Raw genomic sequence first — 27,942 nt, 5'->3', positions numbered from 1 at the left:
CATTGGGCAGCTTCTTTTTATTGGCAAGAACTTTATTATATGCATTGTTCAGTCTGCATGTCTTACTGTCATTGCTCATAAAGCAACCTACAGCAGCATCAGGATAAATGAGAAATCAAAATGTCAGCCCTTTCATCCTTTGGGATCCAGCTACCTAGACATCAGTCCATCAAACGTCTTAATGTCATATGCCATCTTCTACAACAAAAGGCACAGGAGGCTGGGGTTTGTGCTGTATTTATATAAATAAAGAATTTGCAAGTGTATATGACCAAAGAGCAAGAGCATGTGTGAGTGTAGACCCTACCGTAGAGTAGGGAAGCAGGTTCTTCCATAAGATATTTTAAGATTAAATATATGTTCTAAGCGTTGTGGAACTTCATCACTGGCATTTCTTTACTGGGTGACCATGTGGAAGGGTCTCCCCTGATGCCAGCAGTTGATCCACTGGTCTACTTCGTCTTCTTCAATTGATTTCATTTTCTTCTGCCCATAGGTGGTATTTCAAGGCAACAGTTCCATTTATGCTCATTGCACGTTGAAATGCGCATTTCCCCATATTTGCAGAGTTCCTGAGTGCATCGGCCTTTGAGTATTATTTGACAGTGTGTTGTGTCCTGGGGAAATTTTCGTCCTAGCCCTGTGCAAAAAAAACAAACATGACAAATGAATGCTCATGACACAACTGTTAACATAGTGTGCTTTATAATAAGCCACTTAATGTATATTTTTATGCATGATGTCTTTTACATTCACTGTTCATTGCCGCCACACTAGATGATAAGCTTTGAACTATTACAATCATATACAAAATATAGGTCTACAATCTGAAACAAGCACTGGGGTGGTCATTCCTAGAGACACTGTTCTGAAACACAGCCTCTTCAGGCACACCTCAAAACCATGGTGGTTTGCGATTCTTTCGTGCCATCCAAAAGTTGCATTACATGCCCCCGTTCTATGGTTTCTGGACCTTTTCGGACTCCACTGAGTCCGCTACTTTTCGAAAGGGATCACAGTCATTGGATTTCACAAATCAGCCAATTGACCAATGATCGGCAGCTCCATCCAGGAATGTACTGTTCGGTATTTCACTACACAAGTAGTACCTAATGGGTGCTTCCCATTCTTTCTCCTGATGATGACCCTGTACAAGTACATTTAGAGGGGTGAAACGTTTACACAATATTACTGGACTGTGTTTATGTGATTTAGGAGCCTGCAACTCTATACTAGAGTATATATTGAACAGCTGTGCATCCTCCATAGTCACGATTTATGTAAATATTGTATAGCATTAGTTCACTTTTTTTACTCACTTATCTCAATATCACTGCGCCGTCATGCTGTTTGGGGAACACCACTTATATTTCAAATGTGCAAAACTCTAGAGCTTGATGAGTTCTTCTTTCTAAGATTCTATACGTTAAACAACTAAATACAAATGTATTTCTTCTAGTAAACCCAATCTCCTGATGGTTATTCACTAGTTTACTGTGGATGTTGAGGTTCATACTTTCCCCTTCAGGAACTATTGTTTCCTTTTTTACTGTTTTTAACTGCTGGCAAATCACTCTCTGTGTTTAAAAGGGTGGTCTCAAGGTCATTAATATAAAAAAAATTACAATTAGGGCTAGCACACAGCCCTGCCCCCCACTCCACGATTTGGCTTAAAAGTATCCGTGTATTCTCTCATGTCTCCAAATCTGATGGAGTCAGAGAGATCGAAATGGATCAAAGTGGATAGCCCACAAGATAAATCCCCCAACAAGCTCAGTAGATATCAAAAGGTCCCCAAGCTTCGACCTTCTCACGCTGTCAAATGCACAAGACAAATCCATGAAGGCAAGATGGAGGGAACTGCACTCAGCCCTTTTAAATGTACTTATTAAAAGATGTAAGTTAAAGCATTGCTCTAAAGTGCCAAGCCCAGAATGAAAATCATACTCTATCTTGGACAAGATGATGATGCTCTGTGGTCCGTTCTAATAAGCTATCAACAATGACTCAACTAAAACATTTTAGTGATGAATCTAGTAAACAAATTCGGAAGTAGTATTTCAGATCTTGGCAACTCCCCTTTTTAAAAACCTGGACTATTGTTGCTGCCTTCCTGCACTTAGGCAAGCCTGTCTCACATGCTGAGTTAATACAGTTAGTTAAAAGAGGTGCCCATAAATCTAAATTTCCCTTATATAGGTCCACTGGAACCACGTTGCTTTTATCCCTGCTATTACATCTTTTAACAAAAATGAATATTAATTGGAAATTGTAGGGGCTCAGGGGCCACACAGTCACTGGGCACTATATTCTTCTAAAATGAGCTACCCATTCTCAGGAAGTGATACTAGAACACAAAGATTTCTTAGGGAAAATAGGGAATGGGTTCAAATTTACAATGTTCCAAAACCAGAGAAGATTGGACCGGCTTCTCCCATGAGTCCCTCTTCACATCATCTTTCCGTTTTCTCAAAGCCATTTTATGCTCCATTCTACAGGACACTACTTCACCTCTATTCCTCTGGGATTTTTCCTCAAGGCACGGCAAAGCTTTCTATTCACCAGTCTGCAAGTTCTATCAGACCAACAGGCTCCATTAGACTCTGGGCACCTTGCATATTTCAGAAACTGAGACTTTGTAAGGACACCCAGTTTTTCAAAGGAGTCAACGACTCGCTCAGGTACAATCACCCATGACAGGCAACAGTAAATTAAACTCTGGCATCTGACCACTAGTGCATGGAATAATTTAGGTATTTAGCATTCTTTCAGACCAACCTACTTATATTTTCTTTAATAGAAGAATAAGTATTACCTCCCATTGCTTCCCAACTTCTACCCATAGAAGTTATCAAAGAAACAGTAAGAGAGTTATGGTCACTAAATATGCTAGGTAGTTCGGCCCCATCAGATATGAGGCTGGAGAAATCCCTCTGTGCCAAAAAATATAACTGATGATGGTACAGCAAGCCCAGCCTGTGAATGTTGCTACTTTATAATCTGCAGACCCCAGAATTTCTAAAGCATTACAAAGACCATGACTTAATAATAAAGGTATTAAGGCTGATCCACTTGAATTGCGGTACCGTGTCTGTCTAATGAATACCGTCTAAATGATTGGATACCATTAAAATGGAGATGTCTCATAGTTTAGCATTTAAATCACCTGCTAGCAGCAAATTCAATCCTTTGCCCTTAAATAAAGACCTTTTTTCCAAATCATTAATACAAGTAAAAAGGGATTTATAGTTACCACTACTACTGACAGGAAAATAATCATTATAAAAGTTAGTTATTAAAAAAAACAGATTATATGCCCACACAAAACAGAAAGCCTGGCATATTTTACGGCCTGTATATATTGGACTATCCAGCGTCACCTTAAACCATGACAATAAACCCCCCTTCCCAGACCTAAGACTGAGGGAAGAGCATCCAGTGTATGGCTCACAAACCCGCCACATGAGACCTCTCCCTCAGCCCATGTTTCTTGTAACAAAACTATGTCAAACAGGTTGATATAATAATCCCACTTCTTAAGCCCCAATTTAGCCTTGACTCCGGCCATATTTTAGCTTAGGATCTTAATACCATTGGCACTAGGGTTGGAGGGGGTGAGCATACACACACTGATTGTCCCCATACTCTCCTGCACTCCCGCCCCTTATTAATAGCAGGGGATATGCAGCCTCTCGTGGAGGATTCAATCTGCTTCGGGGTTCAAAGAAAGAGGGTAGATACTAGACACTACCTCCACTTGTCAATCCATTTCCCCTAAATTAGAAAGGGCCACAAAACGATTAGCTGACAAAACACAATCAGTGGATGCCAAAATGGGGGAACCTTGTTGTACGGTGACCCGTGCTCCCTGTGATGCTTTCACATGACTATAAAAAAGAGACAAGCCAAAAGCTATACTCTTCCTGACCTAACAAGACCCAAGTCTGCTTGCTGTAGCAAGCCTTCAACTATGTCAGCTCTTCTGAAATTGACAATAATACAATCTCCCCCAAAACATTTTTTTACCAATTTACCGAGTTCACCGATCTAACTCTGCATACCATTAAAACATTATCATAAGAACAAGAAATAAATATGATATTGCCATATAACCAATGAGTAACCTTATTTTTTAAGATAATTAGTTGTTTCCACAGACTTGGGTGCTAATACTAGGACATTTGCTAGAACTACTACATACGCCTATGAAGATGGTGGTAGGTGCACAGTGGGCAACCCCACCTCTCAAAATTGTGGGTCACCATTTGCCCCATTAACAACTCTCCGGATAGAGCCCACCTCTCCGCTTACCTCCCCCCGCTGGTATCCTGTGCCAGGTTCTCATACGGCAAACATAAGCTGTTTGGCAGTTATCAGGCGTGCCGTCAGTTTCTCCGTTAGATTTTTGATCTTATTAAAAGGGGTCTCACTTGGGAGACTGGAGGACTATTGGAAGAACTAACTCTTCGTCATGAGTGAATTACTGTGGACATGGACATGGACAACAGTTGTTATATAGCTAAGTCTATTAATTGACTTCTGCGATATTGGTTGGATTTAATTCATCATTAAATAGCCTTGAGGAAGTCCACATTAGGACGAAACACGTGTCGGCTGAATTTTACTGCTACAAGCATGAATGTTTTTGGATGAACTTATCTTGGACGCAATTGCCTATTGGAGTGAATTCTACACTTACAAGCATGAATGCTCTTGGATGAACTCTCCTTTTCTTTTTGGACTTAACTTCTGCTTTTGATTCTTCAAAATTTGAATTTGTGGTTCAGGAGCTAAATGTGCAGCTTACGTTCTATATGGGTTCACAATGGGAGATAATTTGTATTATAATTGATATTTGTATACTAAAGTTCCTTTTCTTTTTCTTGAATATTTGCCACATGCTAGTTGTATGATTTGTTTATTTCCTTACATTTAAACAGACGTTTGCTTTTTTGAATTGACCATAGGTCTTTTGAATCCATTTATTTAGATAATGAACTATTCGTATAGTGTGTGCTCCTCATAATGTTTCTTATACTCTCATACAAGTTGTTACTGCCCACTAATTGCTCCTCATGTGGTCTCACAGATGTATTGGGCAGGACTTTTGGCCTAATGTTAGTACCACCATCTGCAGAAACCAGAACTGAATCTGGGACAGGTGCACTGGTAACCATACTTGTGTTAGCCAGCTGGAGCTCTATTGCCTTTAAGCGTTCAAGAAAGAGATTACATTTGCTATCCAAAACGGCACTAAACTTTGCATACAGCATTTCAACCAAGTCTGTTGCCGCATTTGTGGACACCCCAAAAGAATCCCTTGCCCATTTTAAATTGTTGCTTTGGCCCTCACTCTCTTTCACTTTTTGTAGCCCTTTCCTACGTTTCACTGCTGGTCCCACCCCTGGAGATGGCAGTGTCTCCGGAGGATTGGGAATAGAGGACAACGACTATTCACAGGGCAAAGGATTTTGGCAAAGGATTTGGCAGTTTCTTCATCAACAATTAGCACCTCAGTAAAGAATGTCTTTTAGGGCAATATCCCAGGCCACGGTCCAAGGGGGTCACCTGAGAGGGAAAGATGCTTTCCGGTAAGCTCTATTTTTTTAGAAAGACCCCTACTGCCCGAGGCAAAAATCCATCAAATTAAGAATGTTTTGGCAGCGAGTACTGGGTGACAGCAATCTTACAGTTTCCCATTTATAACAGAATATGAAAAGGAACCTTACAGTTAAAAACTGATAGGGTGGAAAGAGTACACTTGTCTGAGCAGAGACCAAGGATCAAGAGTGGTGCCCCAGCCCAGTTTCTTCCAGTCGATGACGGCTGAAAACAGGCCTGGTCTTTACCTGGGCATGCCGCAGGCTTTGTAGGGTGCTTATAAGCCCCCGCAAGCAACAAACCAGGCAAGTTCCACCACTTCAGGTCAAACGTATTCTGGACAAGAAAGTCTGTGCGCTCCAAACAGTCTGCAAAAGTGTGCCCCGCACTGCAGGCTTTAGGTAGTGCTTATAAGGCCCTGCACAGCACTAATCAGGCAGGCCCCACCTCCTCAGGCCAAAGGTATTCTGGGCAAGGACGTCGGTGCCCTCTAAACAGTAGGCAAAACTGCGTCCCGAGCCATGGGCTTGAGAGAGTGCTTATAAGCCCTGCCTGACAAGACTGAGGTAGAGCTGTCCAAGGCTGACCCAGGGAAGAGTTGTGGGGTAGAAATTCAGAACTGAGCAGCACATAACACACAATAAATCAATCAATGCCTTTTCCTTAAAAAGAAAAAGTACATTAATGCACATAGAGCTAAATATTATACTCAAACTGACAAATATTCATAACATTTTAGGTGAAATTACAAATTGGGATCCCTCCTTGCAGATTACATAGGGTGGAAATCACATACCCTAAAGATGTATCAGGAGGGGGCAACTTACCCTGTAAATGTAGCCTGCTCCCATTACCTGTGAGTAGCCAGGCGGTACTCTGCACACCAGTAGGCTTTAATCCTAAAATCAGCAATGCTCTATATGGCCCTATTGCAAAAACAAGTGACTTTTCACTAACTAAAAGGTTAAGTCTAAAGGCTTTGTAAAATCCTTTAAAAAATCTAATAAGAGGGCCGCTGCTATCATCACCATATTTATTAATCAATAAATCAAGCTTGTTGGCTTTAACATGGAAATAAATAAACATGGCCGAGTGGTCTTTTCCTACAGAGACCCACAAGACATTTTAGGAAGACTGAAAATATAGATTGAAATGAACATTAAGGGCCTTATTTATACTTTTTGGTGCAAAACTGCACTAACTCAGTTTTGCACCAAAAGGTTTTGCACCGACTTGCACCATTTTTTAGCACCAGCTGGGCACCATATTTATGGAATGGTGCAAGCCGGTGCAAAGGGTAGGCTAGTGTAAACAAAATGATGTTAGGCAGGTTAGAGTCAAAATAAATTACTCTAACCAGATTAGTGTCATTTTGTGACGCTAAGGGGCATATTTATACTCTGTTTGCACTGAATTAGTATCTTTTTTTATTATTCTAATTTGGTGCAAAACTAACTCCATATTTATACTTTGGTGCTAACCCGTCTAGCGCCAAATTTATGGAGTTAAAGTCATTTTTTGGAAGTGGAAACCTACCTTGCCTTAATGAGATTCAAGGTAGGCATTCACGTGCAAAAAATGACTCTATGGCCTTAACACCATATTTATAGTCCCATGCAAAAATGGTGCAAGGGAGGGAGGAGGGGTCGAAAAATGGGGCAAAGCATGCTTTGCCCCATTTTTTAAAGCCTGGGTCAGGGCAAGCTCTAGGAGACCTGTGGGCCTATTTCTATGGTGAAACACCATGGAATAAGCCCACAGGTGCCCTCCCCAGGTCCCAGGGGCACCCGCATCCACACCAGAGGGACTGCGGAGGATGGGGGACCCCATCCCAGGTAAGTACAGGTAAGTATTTTATTTTATTTTTGAAAGTGCCATAGGGGGCCCTGAAATAAGCCCCTTACATGGCACAGGGTGCAATGGCCATGCCCAGGGGACCCTTGTCCTCTGTGCTGGCCATTGCGGTGGTGGGCATGACTCCGTCTTTTCTAAGGCAGGAGTCATGTGGCATGGTAGGTTTAGCACCATAAAATGATGCTAATCTGGTTAGAGTCATTAATTTTTATTCTAACCGCCTAAAGTAATTTTTTGGTGCTAAACCCTCTTCTTCTATACTGCCAGCCCCACCCGACTAAAGTCTTTTTTTTTACTCTAGCCTACCCTTTGCACCGGCTTGCACCATTCCATAAATATGGTGCCCGGCTGGTGCACAGAAACGGTGCAAGCCGGTGCTAAACTTTTTGGTGCAAAACTGAGTTTGTGCAGTTTTGCAGCAAAAAGTATAAATAAGGGCCAATATTTTGTACGTTTGTGCCACTTTTTTGTCAAAAAATGACGTTAATGCGGCACAAAAAAAAGTAGAAATCAGGGCCTTGGTGCTAGACGGGTCTTGCACCAAAGTATAAATATGGAGTTAGTTTTGCACCGAATTAGAATAAAAACAAATGACGCTAGTTCGGTGCAAACAGAGTATAAACATGCCGCATAGTATAAATATGCCCCTAAATATGGCGTTAAGGCCATAGAGTCATTTTTTGCATGGGAACGCCTACCTTGCATCTCATTAAGGCAAGGTACGTCTCCACTTCCAAAAAATTACTTTAACTCCATACATTTGGTCCTAGACGGGTCTAGCACCGAAGTATAAATATGGAGTTAGTTTTGCACTGAATTAGACTAAAGAAAAATTACGCTAATTTGGTGCAAACAGAGTATAAATATGCCCCTAAATCTTCTTGTGGAGAGATCAAGCATTTTCTGATGCCAGACAAGAATAGGACAGCAGAGAAGCAAGATAAGCACTGGAAGGCCCAAGGCTAGCAATCAACAGGAGACTACAATAAAGGGTTTTTAAGAGACCCCAAGACTTGTTTTGGTGTTGCTTGAAAACACATTTAAAGAACCACAGATCTGATCAATGGAAGACTCTCAGCACCATATACAAAGTCAAAAGGTACAATTTTGTTTGAAAAGTGTGAGACTACGTTTTAAAAACTGACAGCAAATCAGAGAGTTGAATCATTGTTTGGGACATAAAGTCAAAAAAACATAAAGTGAGTAAACATAACTCAATAGTAGTGACTCAACAACTATAAATTCTATGGACATGAAACCCATTAGAAGAACCCTGTTTTCTTTGAGAAAACTGCATTTAAAGACAAGTTAATTGTTAGAATGTGAATGCAATGACTAGCTGCTGTTTGTATGTGTATATGCGCAGAAGAAAATTATTATTACTCATAAGAACAGGTTGGCACACAGAGGTTGATGTAAATGAAATCCCTAGTGTAATTTAAGAATCAAATCCTGTGAAAACCATTTGGGCTTATTACGACCTTGACGGAGGGGTTTCCTCCATCACAAATGTGGCGGCTATACTGTCCGCCGTATTACAATCCCATTATATTCAGTGGCGATTGTAATACGGCGGACGAGATATCTATCACATTTGTGATGGAGTAAACACCTCAGTCAAGGTCATTATAAGGCCCTGTGTATTTTAAAGTCTCTACAGATTTAACAGGTTTGTTTAGATTCCATGCAACCTGTTTAACTGGAGGTAACATGAACATAAGCATGACATAGTTGCTGACTAGAGAGAGCCATCAAAGATTTTAGGCAGAACCAAGGAATACATTGACGTGAAAACAAAGTCTCCCTTTGACACAACAAGCATTTAACATGCACGACCCTAAAAAGGTATACAAAGTTTGGGCTGGACTGCTCCCACGAGGAGTAGGGTCAAGACTGATTTGCATGTGGCTGGCTCCAAACTGAGGTGCCATGGTGGGTGAAAAACGATGGATTGGGAAGCGACTGAGCAAATTCCAGGGGCTGAGATTAATTAAACCATTCCATCCATCAACTTGTTGTTTTTGCATCTGCAGACCTAAAAATGGACTTCTGTACTAAACCCCTTCCTATTGCATTTTTTTAATATGTATTCTAATAATCTGGTAGTCGAAAACAAATAATACATTTTGCCATAAATATACATACATAAAACCTTACATAATCACATCTTTCATAGATAAAGTCTCATTTTTTATACCTCATTGCCCCAAATTCCCCATTAGTTTCTAAGGGCCACAACTCTTTTTGCATACAGCTTCTCCCACATTTTGCCCCACTGCAACTTATTCAGCCATGATTCAAAATTAGGAGCTTCGCGGGATTTCCACATTTGCAAAATCAATGAGCTTGCGACCTGAGAGGCAATGCATACAAATTGCCTGATTCACAGAGGATTACCTCGATGGAGGCAACATACCAAATAGTGTCTCTAAGGGTCCCAGCATTATCTGGGTCTACCTTTGCTTACAAATTGCTACAAATATTCACTGCCAGAAGTCATTTAGAATCTTGCAGGTGAAGGATATATGCAGCCAACCTCCTTTGCTCCTGGCCACATCTAAAATAGTCTGCTGAGCTGGCAGAGTACATTTTCTGAAAATGGCTCTTTTAAAAGTAGCATCTCGAACAGCTTTATTAGCCATTAAAAGTTAGCAGCCCCGGGAGCATGGATTAGTCTCACAGCCAATCAAAATCTCACTTTGGACAATGCTGCAGGTACCATTCTGTCTCGCAGTTTTCAGTAACGCAGACAATACCAATTCTCTACCCCCTCCCAATGTTGCTTACAAAGTAAGCTCCACTAACTTGTTCTGAGGATGTTTACATCTCAACCTGATTGTGATGCTTGTCAGTAGTCAGCAGTTCCCAGGTTTTCATGTCTCCTGCCAGCATGAAGTCACTTAGGGCCAGATGTAGAAAGCCATTTTGCATTTTTTAATGGTCCAAATTACCATTTTGGGACATCAAGAAATGCAAAATGGGCTTTTCTAATGGACAAAGCCCTTTAATAAATCTCAAATTGCGATTTCTACCTCGCAGAAATAGCGATTTGCTATCCCCTGAATAGGAAATTGCAAATAGGGATTAACTATTTGCGTTTTCATATTAGGAGTGTACAAAGCATTTGCAAAATTGAGAATTTAGGAAATGCAATAACAATCGACTTCAAGTCGATGGAAACCATGTGCAATTAAAAAAAGCACCCCAAAATGCATTTTTTAACTGGAATAGAGCACACACATGCCCATTTTGGCACATGTGTGCTCTACGTGTGCCCAACTATTTTTGGGATGCACCAAGATGGGACTTTTGCCCATAGCCATCCTTGGTTTTGCATGTCCCAAATAGGAAATCGCTATTTGGGAAATGCAAAACCGGCCCATTGTCTCAAATGGCATGGGATTTCTTATTTGCGATTTCCTAATAGCGATTCCTACTTTGTAAGAATCAATATCTTTGTACACAGCATTTTGCATTTACTAAATAGAAATTTCTATGAAGTTGTTATTTAGGAAATGCAAAATTGCATTTTAGTACATTTGGCCCTAAATCTAGAAATCAGCACCTTTTCCCATTTTTCAAAAAACCCAGTTTCTATGATTGATCCGAGTTCTTTACATTCCCTTATATACATCTGGGGATGAAACAAGGGAAATTGTATTTGCTCCCTGAGTTGCTTGAAGATCAAGCATATGTGGCACCTTACAATGAGTGTGTTTGGGTAATTTGGGTATCAGGAGAAATAAGGGTAACTGAATTGTGGACTCCTGAAGCATGTGCTAGAGATATTGTCATTGGAAACTGTTTGGCTCCCTCCTCTTACATGGATTTTTGTGGACTAATGGAGGAAGAAATAGTGCAATGACTATGTGATACAATTCTCTTTTTGAGATTATAATTATGTAATATTTATTTTAGGTGTTCCCTCTGTATTGAGATTTTTAATAGTTGTGGCCTTAACTTTATAGTGTGAGTAGTAGTCCAATGCCTGACCTAAAAAAGCTGGTGTTAGATTACATTGATCTTGTGGTTATAAAACCTGTTTGGCCACTGTGAACTATAGTTTGAGCTACAGGGGCTAATGTAGAGTTTTCATAAGTAATTTATTATCAGTGTTTAATAAACTGATTGGATGATAATAGCCTGGCTGTTCTGTTAGTTTGTCATTTTTAAGGAAGTTGGCAATTACTGCTTCAGTAAAAGAGTAAGAGACTTCGCATCCTTCCAATATTTTGTTGGCTAAGACCAGCAAAAAAGTTGCCAAGTGTTCCATAAATGTCTTGTGCATTTCTCCTGGCAGGCCATCCTTCCCACATGCGTTGTCCTTACGTAAGGACTGAATGGCTGCCCTTACTTTCATTAATGAAATAGGAGTGGTAATTGAGGCTTGACAGTCCTGACTTAATACCAGGAGTTCGACTGGGTGAAGGAAATCCTCTGTTTCCTCCCCAAGGGTCAAGCCCACTGGAGTACAAAGGTTAGCATACTGCTTGAGGAAAACCTTTCCGATTAGTTTGGTTTGTGTAACAGTGAAATTCTTAGTTCCATCGAAAATAGACTTAAGTGCCTCTCAGTTTAGTTTGAGTTTAGTTGACCATGCTTAGAATCACCCTGCATTCACGGTTCTTCATAATATGAGATCAAGATCAGTGATTTCTTTGGAGATGTAATGATCTTTTAGGTGCTGACTAGCTTAAAAATTCTTAGCTTTAGATGCAGCGGAATTATATGTAAGATGTACAATAACAGCCTGACCTATTTTGGCCTGTAGGGCCGTCTCCGCTTTGCGCCTCATTTTGTTGACTTGAGCCTTGAATGAAATTGCTTCACCTCTGATGCAAGCTTTACAAGCACCCCAAACTTCAAAAATCGAAACTGCACCTAAATTCCTACTAAAAAAAGTCCTCTATATAGGAGCGCATATGTGATACCCAGCCCTCATCTGTTAAAAGCATTTATCAAGCTGCCGTTGTGGGCATTCTATCCTAGAGGTATATACTGTCACCTCAAACAAACGGGGCCTGATGGTCTGAAAAAGGATTTACCCAAATACCTGATATCTTTCAATTACATTTATGAGATACTAAAAAATAGTCAATTTGTGACTCCAAATTGAAACTTTTAGAGTAACAAGTGTGCTCTCGCCTGTTAGGGAGATCCATTCGCCTAGGATGAATTAATGCAAAGTCCTGACATAATTGTGCTAAAAAATGGACAGCTTTGGGCTTATTATGCAGCTCATTCTTCCAAGAGCAGTCTAAATGAACATCTAGTACATTATTAAAATCGCCCCTGATAATCAGTAGGCCCTTAGGGGGGAGTAAAATGTCATAAATGTCTCTTAAAGAAGAGACATTGTGTTCAATGGGGCATTAAAAATGAATAAGATGCAAGAGTGTATTGCCCACTGCATGGCTCACCAGTATCCATCGAGCCTTTGCGTCTCTTACCACCTGTACTACCTCTTCAGAAAAGATACGAGCAACAAGAATAGCTACCCCCCTGACTGCTGCATTAGCCGATGCATAAAATGCGTGTGAGATGAAACTGGGGACTTGGGGAGGTCTGGCCTGGGATTTCAAGTGGGTCTCTTGAAGACAAATTATCTGGGCCTTGGAAGATTTTAGTTGTGCCAGGATAGCTCTAAATTCGGTTTGATTGTTAATACCATTAGCCTTGCCGGTGACAACTCTTATACATATAGGGCTAAATCTAAGGGAATTGAATCCATAAACCTGCCTCCATTGCTACCCTGCTGGGCTTGCTCTGCTTGTTCAACTAGATCACCTATTATTATCCTGCTGCCTTGACTGCTTATTGCTTCTTCAGTAATTGTATTATTTCTCTGATTTGACTGACTACCTTACTTTTCACCCCTAAAGTGCTCACCCTCCCGTCACCTATTCCCTTAGCCCCTAGAGCCCCACCCATCTTAGGCTCCCTAGGGATCACCTATGGCATTTGTCAAAAAGTTCACATTGTCCCATAGTTCAAAATGTGAAGCCCTTTTCTGTGTTGTGTCATGATGTTCACATCATAAACCCCTTGACTCTGCATTTGACAGAGTGTTCACAATGTAAGACCCCTTAATATTCCATTTGTCATAGGATTCACAATGTAAAGACCTTCCCTATAGAATTCAAAAAGGATTCACAATGTAAAGACCTTCCCTATAGAATTAAACAAGGATTCGCAATGTAAATTCCCATCCTATAGTTTTTGAGAGTTCACAGTGTAAAGCCACTTTCCATGGTGTTTTGCAAGTAGTTAAATGTAAAACCTCCTTCTATACTATTGATCAGAGTCCACAACATGAGCCCCATGCCTGCTCTACTGGTTAGTAGGTAACATCATATACTACTGTATTTGGCCAGTGGTCTGCATTCGAAAATACTTGTCTACAGGTGCTAGTACAGTGTAGTAACAATCTACCTATAATAGCCTACTGGATTTAACCTGGGCTCTTCACAATAAATAATTCAAGCCTACTGCCTTTGTCTTAATCTTCATAATAAAACTCTCAGACCTACGGAATCTCATATAACTTTTGCCAAAGAACCATTAAGGTCACCACATCATTTTCTTGTCACCACAACCAATTCACACCATTCGTACTCAGCAGAATCTGTGCAATACGAGCATTCCTTTTCAACAGACGCACGCAACTTTTGTCCAATCAAATTCATTAGGGAAGAAGAAGAGCGTGTGGGCAAAGCCAAAGTCAGTCATTCTGTAGTTCTTATTAAAATAATGTTTCTATTGATCACATAAGGTGTAGAGACTACTGCCCTGCCAAGCCAGATCTAAAATATGTAGAGCTGTGCAAAGAGCACAGCGATAGCCACCACAACAGAGGTGCCCTATTTAAAAGGGGGCACCAATATATATATATGACAACAAAGCGTCTCAGTTGCTTGGCGCGCGCTGCAATTACCGGTGCTCCTGCCGAGGGCAAGCCGTACCCTCAAATCAATATTTTTTTAAAGAAAGACGTTCGGCAAGGCACTCCAACAAGGACTTTATATCAATTATTTATTTAACGACTGTGAGCAAACGAACAACGCGTTTCGACTGACACAGTCTTTTTCGAGTTCTGAACTAAATAATTGATATAAAGTCCTTGTTGGAGTGCCTTGCTGAACGTCTTTCTTTCTTAAAAAAAATAATAATAATATATATAAATATATATATATATATATATATATATGTATATATATATATATATATATTCAAGACAAACATTTGATAATAACTGTAACGCTGCAGCCCAGGAGAGTTATTATGCTTTTTTAAATGCAGTCAAATAAATCACCAAACATCACCACTGACGCATTTCTACTGTCTTGTTCACAGTGTTAAAAGTGTTTTTTCAATGTCGTCGGTGGTGATGATATAAGAACTCACACCATGCAAGTCATCTATGTTAGGTAACATAGTCTAATCCAATAGGCAACATAAGCCAGTTGAATATGACACCTACAGAAGATATCAAATATTTACCTTTGGCTCTATGGACCTATAGAATAGACCACAAGTGTGGGAGCTGATGAAGGAATAAAATTTGAAAGGGGCAACCACTGATTTTTACAGGCTGTGCCCATGCAAATCAGGAACTCCTGGCCAGCTCTGCATATGTTCTAAACTGAAAACATGCTAGGACAACACACCACCCAAGTGAGGTGATGAGTGTAAACCATCTGGGAGGTTCACTACATTTTGTATCATCCCGCCTCTATTGTGCGCATTCACTTAGCATAATTACATGGGTAGCAAAAGTGACATTCCATGTCCTTTAACCCCATGATACCATTGTAGAGAGTGACAGCACTTGACAGTCACATGAGATTTTACTCGGGTAAAGCTACAGGAGTTAAAAAATATATATATAGCCTGTGGGTTTAATGAAATAGTAAACAAGTTCCCAAAGCAGTTAAGTCACCTTTAGGTCTAACCACTTATAGCAGGCTGTTGCTGTGATAGGCCAGTCAATCACATACCCACATTATAGGCCAAGCTGCAGTCTGACTCCAACCCCTATGCAGAGCTTCAATGCCCAAACAAAATCTAAAACTCCCACTCATAATCTCAGTGCCAAGGCACATATTCCCGTGCCCTTGTACAAAAGCCAATCTCCAGAATAGATTCAACTGCTCAGGGGGAACCATAAGTGCCTTCCTACAGCCTTGGATTCCACTACACAGTGTAAAATAAGAAGATTAGATTAAGGTATTACTACAGTGTCCTTTTATTATAAATTCTTTATTGAGTTTTCTTCAAATGAATTAACCTCAATGTACACAAAACATTTGTGGAGCAATTAATAATAGGGAATGGAGATGGAAAAACAGGATGGTGAATAGAAGCGAGGGAAAGAGAAGGAGAGATGGAGGCAAGTAGTCCTCAAATAATGGATTAGAGCAGTCTCAAAGAACCAGATCGTGTCCTTCATACATTTGGCATTCCTCTCCAGGCTTGCGTATCAGGATAATTAAACAAGGAAGAAAAAAAAAGCAAAGAAAAACAAAGAAGAACGAGGGAAGGAAAGTTTTTGAAGACCCCAAGCTGGTGCAAGTTCAGACTAGACAAAGCGTGAAGACTAACTATACAAATTTTCTCATAACAAGGAAATTCATGTAGACAAGGAGTTTCAAGACAATGTTCAAACATCTTGTTAGAAATTGGGTTTTTGGTTGGCAGTCAGGTTGCCCTCTGTCCAAGCAAGAACCCTCACTCTAGTCAGGGTAAATCACACACAATCCAAATTATCCTGTGTCCACCCTCTGGTAGCTTGGCACGAGCAGTCAGGCTTAACTTAGAAGGCAATGTGTAAAGCATTTGTGCAATAAATCATACAATAACACAATATAGCACCACAAAAATACACCACACAGTGTTTAGAAAAATATATAATATTTATCTTGGTACTTTCAGGTCAAAACGATCAAAGATGCAATATGAATTTGTAACGATATCACTGAAAAGTGACATGAAGTGTCTTAAGTCTTTAAAAAGCAAACAAAGTCTCTTTCAAGCACAAAGTACCTGGTTTGGAGTGGAAAATCTCCGCAGAGGGACGCAGAAGAGGAGATGCGTGGAAAAATGGTGTGTTTGTCGGTTACGCCCCTTCACACACTGACTTGCGTCGTTATTTTTCATTCGGGGAGACAAGCGTCGTTCTACGGGAGGAAAAATGGTGTGTGCGTCGGTTTCGCCCCTTCCCACACGGACTTGCGTCGTTATTTTTCACTCGGGGAAGACGTGCGTCGTTTTCCGGCATGCGGACCGTCTCCTTCTATGGATCGCAGGATTACCAGATGTCCCAGGGTCTGTGCGTGGATTCTTCGGCTTGTGATCCGGCTGCGCGTCGTTCCGGGAGGCTGTGCTTGGAATTTTCTTTCTCACGGCAGGCGTCGCGTCGATTTCCCCTCCGGAAGTCGGGCGGCATTGTCCATGCGAGGCCGTGCGTCGAAGTTCTGGTCGCCCCGTAGGCGTTGCGTCAAGCAGCTTCGGTGTGAGGAGATTTTCTCACCGCGGAGCAAGCTGTGCGTCGAAATTTTCGGTGCACGAAGAGTCCAAATGAAAAAGAGAAGTCTTTTTGGTCCTGAGACTTCAGAGAACAGGAGGCAAGCTCTATCCAAGCCCTGAGAGATGCACTTTTACAGCCAGACAAGAGTTCAGCAAGGCAGCAGGCCAACAGCAAGGCAGCAGTCCTTTGTAGAAAGCAGACAGGTGAGTCCTTTGAGCACCCAGGCAGTTCTTCTTGGCAGGATGTAGTTTCTGGTTCAGGTTTCTTCTCCAGCAAGTGTCTGATGAGGTATGGCAGAGGCCCTGTTTTATACTAGATTGTGCCTTTGAAGTGGGGGTTTGCTATTATTGTTTCAGAACCACTATCAACGGGCTTAAGATGATTTCAAAATGATGGTAGTGTTCTAGGGCAGTACTTCCCTAAATATGGGTCCCTTAAGCCGATTTTTGGAAGGTTGTGAAAGTCCATGCGATAAATAAAGATGCCTTTAAATTCTGTATTTATCTTTTCACATTTGTTGCACTCCAAAGATAGAGGTCAAATGTCAGGCTATGTCTTCTGACAATTTGCTGCTTATTTTTGTAACATGGGAATTGGTGTTTACAATCTCCTCTCGCTTTACAGTCAAAGAAAAAAAGTGAAGTGAATTATGTGACAGTCCTGCTGGGGTACAGTGGCATGAAAGGAAATGCAATAGGATGTAATTTTGTTTTTGACACACAACAAAATGTAATTATCTGTAAATGAATTGTCCACATTCAGCAGTTTGAACAGCAACAATGAAGCACATTTTCTTTTGTAATTCTAAAGTGTGATGGAAACAAAAATTTAAATAGTATCAGAACGCTTCTCTGCAGAGGCTTGGCTTTGCTCATATTTCTTGGATTAGGGAAATGTAACCAAGAGTGCTCCCAAAATTGGAGGTACGCAGGAGTTAGTCCCTTGGCAGCCTGAGCTTTGCAACGCAGTTAAGCTGTCATAGTGGTTCTTCTCAGTGCACAAAAGGTTTGGTGGATGGCTGCTGTTGGTTTTGACGAGTGTTCACAGATTTGTTTGTTTTTGCTTCAAAAGCAGGAGTTTGTTTTTGAAAATTCAAAAAAACACTAATGACCCCTTGGAGTTTTCTCACCTGGTGTGGAGGGGTCGTCATTTTTTCTGTCCCTCACATCCAGGTTTTTCTGGTGATTATGGACCGGAAAAAAAATATATTATTCTGTCCACCTTAAATAAGGCGGAGTTTAATGTCTTTCCTCCGAAGGCCCCTACTTCATTGGAGGAAGGTTTTGGTCAACAGGGCCAATAAGTGTTCCTTTGGGGGAATACTTAAGGCCCGCCCACATCTAAATGAGGCGGGCAGACCAAAGGTCTGGCGGACAGGGCTCTGTGTTGCATTTGCGACAGAATACCCCGTGCGCCAAACTCTAGATGAAGCTCATAGTTATGTTGTGGTGGCAAAGACCACAACTTGCATTAGTTTTGGGAGAAATGGTTTTGAACGTGATCTTTTACTTGACAGTCAGAGGGTATATTGGGGCAAAATCTATTCCCAAGCCTGACTTGTTGTGGACTCTAGAATAACACTTCCATTACAGGAAGGGCCTGCGAATGTCCTCAGACGTGTCAGTGGTCATCCTGGCTGAGCATGGTGAACAGAGACGATCAATACATCGATACCATGGGATCAGCACCACTGTGTCGAGGCGATGGATTACAGGGCAAAAAACATATGATGCAGACAGACCCTTTGGCGTGGAAAACTGTGCCCGTCTCTGTACTTTCGCGTTTATTTTACCGAGAAACTACAATTTGTTCACCAAAACAAACTTCCCAATTCTAAATTAAAAGGTAAACACATTTTAATGGCACATAAACGTCTCTTTTGAGTGTTTTAATTACGTAATGGGCGACTCTACGGCCGCCCTCCTTCCATTAAACCTGCGAGTTGTGTTTACTGCGTGACATATATTTAGTTTCTTTCTCTCGCTGACTACGATCCTCTTAAGAAGTGCACAAATCCTCGATCACACAGAAACTGTCAAAGTGGACTCTGCTGAGAGTGTGTACACTGAAAGGATAAGTACAATTCTACTCAAATGTTCCATTGTGGTTGGCCCAGTCCCGCCCATCCCCCGCCTTTCCTCCGCCCTTCTACATTCTTCATTGCCTGTGCGGGTTAGAATCGCACCAGAAACACGTCACCATTCTCTTGGCTTATACTTATTGTTCATTTGTGCATTACTAAAAGCATTCTGAAAGGGTGCTTAATTTGTAAATAAAAAGGTGCAGGTGCCCAAAGCCCTCCTTTTTTATCACGCGGCTACTGCAGATAAATGTACGAACACGGAATACTGAGGCAGCGTAACCCTGAAGCCATCTCGGGCCTCTTTAAGCCACTCCCTGCCCCTTAAGTTCACTCTTGCAGCTTTCTGCTTTCTCCTTTTGAACGCTTTTTCGTTTTTCTCTTCCTCCGTCTTTACCATATGCGGCTTTTGCTCGCAGTAAATGTTTGAGGCACAAAAACAAGTGCCGGATCTAAAAAATAAGCGCGGGTGCCCCGTAGCGGCAACCACCGGCTCAAATTAAGCACTGTTCTGAATGCTCTCGGTTTTTGCAGGAACGGCATGAAGGGGAAGTAAAGCGATTTACCTCAGATCATAGTTCCAGCAAGCGAGGAAAGCGGGAAATAAAAGTAGGTGCAAAAAACGTAAACAGATCGCCGTAGCTGACTAGAACTTCGCTTCCTGTTGGCAAGGTCAAGTGAGTGCAAAGCTCGCTGGATCCATGTTCATTAAATAGGACTATTACGCAGTGAGTAAGCCTCCTGAGCACAGGCCTGTAAACACGGGCGCAAACCCAGCAATGGCACTGAGTGAAGGACAGGCTGCTGTTTAGCACATCTGGATCCAGTGATCAGCGGCATCTTTACTGCACATAGGTGACTTGAGTAGATTCTCCTTTGGGAGAATCGTGTATTTATATAAGTAGTTATTGAACTTGTATAGCGCTTTATTGAAAGTCCTGAAAATAAAGAATGCAAACCAATTTGATAATACAATTTTAAAAACCAGGCCAAGGCATTAAGAACAAACACACTCTAGGCCAGGGCTCTGATTACAAGTGGACGAGAAAATAGCGACCCCTGCATCGACCACTGCTTGGGCACTGGTCGGAATTATGAAGCCCCTATTCAGTATCAGCTGGTCAAATCTGGTGAAATTCAACAAGAGAAAAAGACCCGGTAAAAACCGAGCTAGGAGATCTTGCTGCAGAAAGCACAAAATCCACTCATCAGTCAAATAATTATCACCACCCCCCCCACCCCACTCATAATCAGGGCCATAGCCGTTAGGTTCACTCAAGAGCTGACAACTTGATCCGGATACATTTTGGGCCTGATTCACGAAGTTAAGCATGGACTTTTGTGTGAGTTTATGATTATTTGCTATTTACAAACGGATTTACTAGTACTATTTTTTCAAGTGCGGAGTCTCCACACATAAAAAGATAGGTCTTTTTATGTGCTTACATAAAAGTGTACGTTTACCTTTGTGAATCAGGGCCTCTGTGAATTACAGTTTGAATACCCTTCAGGCTTCAAAGTGAACTGGAGAAAACCAAGCAATTCCACATTGTCCATATCAACTTTTAGAACTCATCCTACATTTTAAATTTCCCTGAAAGGATGTCTGTTTTACATACTTGCGAAACTGGGTTCCATTAGATTTGAATTAAACAAGGAAGGCCTTTGAGAGATCGGGAAAGCTGAATTTAGGCCATAGGAGGGGGATTTATTTCTCCCTAAATTCCTTTATCATATGCCAAGTCCCACAGGGAAACACTGATCTCGCCTTTCAGTTCAATATGCACATCCGATCACTGCCCAGTTGTTCCAGCAACAATGATTTCAGATCCAAATGTATAGAGCTGATATCCATCTCAGCATCATTTTGGGAGAACACAAGGACGATTTCTATTTGGTTTGCAGACCTACAGTATTGGATGAAGGTGAGCCAACTGCGCCTGACCAAAACTAAAACCATGATCCTGACAGTAGAAGTTGGAACCACACTGATGCCAGCCAAAGCTGTAAAAAACCTCAGAAAATTGTTTGACCCAGGAATTCATTTGGTCAAACCAGTAACCAAAACACTAGCCTCCATTACATGTTTCTGAGAAGGAACATTCCAAGTGCCAAAATCTTCACCAGAATGACATGAGGTCTGGTGCTATAAAGATTACAATACTGTAACATGCTATACACAGGTGCACATAGGAAAGGAATTCAGAAACTCCAGAGACTGCAAACCCAAGCATCCAAAATTATAAACAATTAAGAAAACCTTTACACCAGTACTGAAAGTATTGCATTGGCTTCTTGGTGTAGAGAATAAAGTTTACAGTCGTCTGCAACATCTTCAAAGTTTGGACCAGAATCATCCCAAAATGCATGCTTTCGCTGTTCACCAACAATATCCTTCAGAGATATCTGAGATCCTGAAGGGCTTACTTGCTCCTCCAGACAGGTTCAACTGAAAGGCCTTTGGTGGAATGTCAATCCTAGTGGTGTGAGGCCAGGTCTGGAATGCATTGAGTCCAAATCTGAGAAGCAAAACAAACTTGGCAACCTACAATAAGAAACAGAAAATACACTTCTTTAAACCACCCTGTTTGGACATTCACAGAGGCGTTGGGGCCTCCCCACCTCAAGAAGGTTCCTTACATGTAGTTTGAAGAACGGGTCCGACATAACAGCTTTTAAACCGACAATCTACAATTAGGGGGTCTGGAGGTGATAGTGATGGTGCTTGACTACCAGAATCATATGAAGAAGGCATAATAAAAGATTTGCAAGATCTTAAAATCATCAGAGGTGTGAATCCTAATATAAATCACTTTGTGGCAATGAAGAGCAAAGTGTGCGGATGTAAGGGCACGGGTGGGAGAAGGCTGGGGAGGCTTGCAAGAAGAACTAAGGAAGAATGAGTATGTCGGTCATCCACTGAAGACTGAGTACAGCTGCAGTGAGGGAGAGCCAGGGAAAGAGAGGAAAACAATTCCAATGGTGGAAACAAGACTATGCTTGAAGCAAACACGAAAGGTGCAAGATTAATTAGAAAACATCAAGCTAAGGCTGTAGGGATGAGCAGGAAAGGAGGGAGTGATGATAGAAAATAAATAGAAAAGACATGGTGATCAGTGCAAGGAATAATGGAATCAGGAGATGGAGACAGAAAGAAAGACTGAAGAAATGACCAAGTCTGAAGAGAAACCCGAAGTAGGAGTGGGTGGGGGTATGTTAAAGCCAGAGGTATGACTAAGAAGCTTGTAAAAGAAGAGTGGATTGGTTGTGCTAAGATGGAAAAAAGTAAATAAAAAAAAAGTGAGGAGGATGGTAGAAGAACACAATGTGGAAGAAAGATTATAGATGACGATAAAAGAAAAAAATAAAACTTTGTAAAAGAGGTGGAATTTTATTCAAAAGAGGAGAATCAAGAAAAGTCAGGAGCGTAGCATGAGTCCAAGTGGAGTAGAAGAAGATCACAACACCCCTGCCCATCTCCGAGGAAAAAGAAGAACAAGAAGGAGAAGAGCTGAACATGGCCAGGACAGTAGTAATACTGTTAAAGTTAGATATTGTAGGTGGAGCCAAAAGAAGACGTAAAGAGCATAAGACCCCACCCCCTTTATAGACATTAAAGTTCTGTGGCTATGGTTATTTCAGTACATTTATTTTCCTAATAATTTCTCCCACATTATTTTGTGAATGTACGTCTATTGTGATTCTTTATCTGTACATTATTTCTAGATGTATTGAAATGCTCATCTCCATTTGATTTAGAGTTCGGAGGATGGAAACAATTCAATCACACACACAGACATGTTGCTCTATTTATATTTTACAATCTTTAATAAAATGTATCGCATACCCGTTTGTATTAAGCTGTTTCATCAATGTTTGTTGATGTAATGCAGTTATCAGTATTAATGCATTGTATAATGTTGGGTATTGCATTTAAGGGGGTGAAATTGCCTCATTATCATTCGCTCATTACTATATTCACAATTTCAGAGCTCATCATTGCTTTCTTCTTAGTTTGTCCCATGTCTACTGCTCTTGTCCTTTGATATGAAAGTGCAAGAAATCCTGAACCTCCTCTGTTCAATACTCACACTGAATAATTTTAGAAGATCCGATAGATGTTTTTCAAAGCATCTGGGCAAATGAAATAAACTTTTTCTTAACTGTCAAATTGTGCTTTTCAACTTCGGTCTCTTTCTGTAACCTGCTTTAACTGTCCTCACCTTCATTGTCAGGTGCTCCCATCAATGTCAGCCACAGCAGCGGAAATCCCGGACTGAGGCCCGGGCGGGGGTGATAGGACAAACTTTACTGTAGGGGATCTGGGGTCAGTAGCACCATTCTCAGGTTCTGGCTGGCTGCCAATGCCAGCTCCATTGCTCTTTGAGCCTGGCAGTGCCACATGCTCTCCTAGTACTATGTCCTACGACCAAAGGCCAAACAACCTTGCGTTCTCCATCTTCTGGCTCGCTGCGGCATCATTGGCTTCCAGAATGGAAGAAACCAAGATCCAAGCACTGTGTGGCAATCAGGTGCTCAGATCTCCACGTTCACATATGCTCCACGTACCTGTACTCAGCTCTCAGTGGTTGTAGTCTCTTCAACATGGTAAGGTCTCCAGTTGATGCATGGTCATCCCATGAACTGCTCATTGGTTAAACCTATCATATTTTAACCACTACACCTTATGACATTTGTCAGCTGTGACCACCATAAAGCGTTTGGATTTGCAAGTTCAATGTTTAAACATCCATCAAAGACTCTCACTATGTCCACAGGCACTATAACCCATGAGCCTGTGTTGCTAGGGCCCACTCTTACTTCACTAGGAAGGACCTTACCAGGGGCGCTGTCAGGCAGGATGGCAATCAGAAGCGCTATGCAGAGAACCTTCATGTTGCCTTCACGGTGCAGGAGATGGAAGTCCAGAAGCCTCGCCCCAGCCAGTGCCTGGGATCTTCGAGTAGGAGCAGAGGAGGGACGGCTGTCAGTGCCAGTAATAGGCTGTCCTGACCTCGGTGGTTGTATGCTGATGGGCCCAGCCTCTATGTGTACTGGAGAAACATAATTTCCATGAAGTCTGGAGATAAATTTAGAAAATTTATTGATGTACCAATTGTAGAGCCGACAGAAATATTATTGTAAAAATGTAAACACCCCAAGATTAATGTCCCTTTGATGGAGCAAAAGATGTGTTTTCCACCACTTAAATAAAACACATTAAGATACTTTAAAACAAAAATATCGTGGGAAATATGTGTATTTTGAAAGAAAGGGCAATTGCTCCCATGTACTGTTTCAAAGTTGTAAATAGGTCGGATGGTTGGGTGATGGAATATTTAACAGACACCCATTCCATTATAAGTTTTCTAGCCCCTATTCTGGTTTCTCAGTGGCGGCTCATCCGTATGGGCGGAGGAGCGTCGCCCCCCCCCCCCCGCCTGCAGCGGCAGCTGCAAACCCTTTTAAACAAAACGATAATAAACTATGTTTATTATCGTTTTGTTTTAAAAGGGGGCGGGGACACTGGGTGACATGCACTTAGGGGGAGTGCTCAGAACTCCCCCTCAGAGCGCATGTGTGTTTGGCAGGCCGTGGGCTGGAGAGAGCCTGCACAGGCTCCCAGTCTGCCTGGGAGCACCAGCCAGGGCACTCCCAGCCAATCCTGATGCTGCTTTGGGAAGTGTCAGGATTGGCCACAGGGTAGTCTGGGAGCCTGATCCTGTGCAGCCAGAAAGGAACAGCAGTGGAGTGGCGTGGGACCGCGCCGAAAAAGGTACTTTTTTTTTTTTAAATGTAATTTAATTTTTGGTGTCACCCCTATCCCCACGCCTCCTCCCCGCCCCTTCTGTCCCCCGTGAGCCACTGCTGCTGGTTCTCACAAGTGGAAAAGACTTCACGGCAAGACAAAGATGACTCATTTCAAAAGTAAATAAATACTGTCAAAGTTCGTGGATAGAGAAACTCCGTCGACAATCCCAGATTCCTTCTCACTGAGGATGAAAGGAAGGAGGTGTTTGCTTCCACCCCATAGACACATTGGCCCATATTTATACTTTTTTAGCTCCGCATTTGCGTCATGTTTTGACGCAAAAGCGGTGCAAACGTACAAAATATAATTGTATTTTATAAGTTTGCGCCGCTTTTGCGTCAGAAAACGACGCAAATGCGGCACTAAAAAAGTATAAATATGGGCCATTGTCTCTTGAGGAGAAATGTCAACTTGGGGTATATTGAATAAGTCGGAAACACAGGGGAGACAGCCTGGTACTTCAGCTGTGGTCAGGGACACTGGAATTATGCGATTCTGTAACCCCTGCTTTTTTTACATAACTATGGACTTGCTGCATTTACCACATATTCCGCCATCTACTGCATGATCTGCAGATCTCAGCAAATAAAAATGCTTCTAGCTCAACGGACCAAAAATTTATAAAAACGTGGCAACATGTTTGTGTACAGTGGGAGGCTCTGCGCAAAGGTAATCTTTTAGTTGCTTATTTCCATTTTTGGTTGTTAAACTGGTACTAATGAGTTGAGGTCTTTTCCCAGACAGTATTCCCACGCATATAAATTAGAATAAATTTAAGTAATACTGTCTACAAATGTGCCTCATTATGCTGCATAATTTGCCTTTTCTTGCCACATAATGTGGTGCTTCCCACCTCATAATTTGGTGCTCTCCTGCCACATAATTCGAGTGACCCTAACTATATCATACGCAGGGCCACTAGAATTCTGTGATTGTGTGCCAGCTGCAATTTTCACATAATTATAGATTTGCCACATTTGTCACGTAATCCATCATCTGCCGAATAAACTGCAGATTTTAACAAAAAAATGTGTTTCTAGCTCAAACGGTTCAAAAATTATGAAAAATGCAGTGACTTGTTTCCGCCCAGTGGAAGGCCTTTGCGAAACTGGTCTGGTCACCTTTATGTTGCGTATTGCTATATTTGTATTTTAAACTGGTACTACTGAGTTGCAAACAATGCTTAGTGTTACAAACTTTCAAAATGGCAAAATAAGGAAGCAATACTATTACAAAATGAAGCGCATGATGCCACAAAATTTGCTTTATGTTATTGCATATTTTACTCAACCCTGCCGTACAATTTGGCCATCTCCGGCCGCATAATTCCAGTGGCCTTAGTTACTCACTATGCTAATAACGAAAAAGTATTTCTCTGCAAGGCATATATAAAAAATAACCATATGAGTACAGGTCTCAGTAAGAGTTTGAATCGCCAAATTCGCCTTTCCCCTTTAGCAATAGCTTACCTGATGCTCCAACGGAAAAGCCCGATAAAGACCGCAGGATGCACCGGGAAGGCCCCCCATCTCTCGAAGCTTGTGAGCATCAGGACACCGAAGCAGGGAATGACGAGTGGATGTCAGAACCGGAAGTTTACATTCACGTAATTTGCCTATGGAGTGGTATAAATGATGAAGTAACTACGGATGGGGGAGATAAAGGGCAGGGGTGGGGAATAATCATACAGAAGAAGAGGGAAAAATATATGTGCAGGAACAAAGATGCAGAACAAACTAACACTAGTGGGAACAAAGCAACCAAGAAAATTGCAAGGTAACATGATTCTGCTTCTGACTCATCAATAAGTGATAACATAGGTATGAAGACTAACTACCCATCCTTTTCAAACACAACTAGATAATGTCACAAACCTATGGGCGGGTTAAGCTATCGAACGTCCTGCTAGCCATCTACTATGGGATATGTGAAGAAAGAGATTGTATTTCCGTGTTTTTGTCAGTAAAGCCAGATAAGGTCTCTTAAACCAACGTGCTATTTGTGAGACAATGCGAAGAGGCAGCCAATGTAATGATAGTGTCGGTCTTACTTATATCCTATTCTGCCTCAGTCAAACAGCAAGAGAAAGATGGTGTCCTTGGAAGCTTGGCACAAGCAGTCAGGCTTATCCCAGAGGCAATGTGTAAAGCTTTTGTACCAACACACAGAGTAACACAGTGAAAACACCACAAAAGAACTCCACACCAGTTTAGAAAAACAGTCAATATTTATCTAAATCAAACATGAATTGAATACATTTTTAAAGTAAAGAGTCTTATTCCATAGAAATCAATCAATGTGTTGATTTAGCACAAAGTACCTGGGACGCATGAAAAATAATGTCTCACATGAGGCAGTGTGTCAATTCTTTATCCGCTGGGGAAGCTATACATTGGTTTCCAGACCAGCAGCCTTGAGTCTGTGTGGTGATGTTGAAGATTTTGACGCCTAGGCATGATGCGTGGAAAATCTGGACGCACGGCAGTGATGAATCTGCGCTGAGCTGGCAAATACATCAATTTCACTGGCACTGTGCCGATTTTTCAGCCACAGTGCAGCCGTTGCATCAATTTTTCTGCTGCTTGGCTCCGGTGCATGGATTTTCACTCTGGTTCTGCCAGCTTCTCCTTCCAGGGGCCCAGGTACTGCATGTGGCACCACTTGGCAAGGCCAAGTCCTTGGAGAAAATTCACATGCAGGATACACAGCAAAGTTCAGTCTTTGTCCTCTTTAAGGAAGAAGCAGCAACCTTAGGCCAGCTCAGCAAAGCACACACAGCAAAGGGGCAGAACTCCGCCTCCAGCTCTTCTCCTTGGCAGAGGTTCCTCTTGATCCAGAAGTGTTCTTAAAGTCTGGGGTTTTTGGTCCACTACTTATGCTCATTTCTGCCTTTGAAGTAGGCAAACTTCAAAAGAAAGTCTCTGTTGTTAGCAAGATCCTGCTTTGCCCAGGCCTGTCCCCAGACACACACCAGGGGGTTGGAGCCTACACTGTGTGAGGACAGGCACAGCCCTTTCAGGTGTAAGTGTCAGCTCCTCCCTTCTCACACTAGCCCAGGAGACTCATCAG

The 27,942-nt window shown here is 41.7% G+C and overlaps 1 long non-coding RNA gene across 1 annotated transcript; it reads right to left on the bottom strand.

Annotated features, from left to right (window-relative positions):
• LOC138297433 (uncharacterized) lies at window positions 1–26,466 on the bottom strand. The gene is made up of 3 exons (XR_011204101.1): window positions 26,343–26,466; window positions 23,903–24,141; window positions 1–640 (listed from the first exon to the last, which is right to left on the bottom strand). It is a non-coding gene; the product is annotated as an uncharacterized lncRNA (long non-coding RNA).
• Window positions 26,467–27,942: the final 1,476 nt, after the last annotated feature.

The sequence above is a fragment of the Pleurodeles waltl genome, chromosome 5, assembly GCF_031143425.1.
Source record: "Pleurodeles waltl isolate 20211129_DDA chromosome 5, aPleWal1.hap1.20221129, whole genome shotgun sequence".
NCBI classification, from domain to species: domain Eukaryota; kingdom Metazoa; phylum Chordata; class Amphibia; order Caudata; family Salamandridae; genus Pleurodeles; species Pleurodeles waltl.
This window is presented reverse-complemented; position numbering and strand designations above follow the sequence as displayed.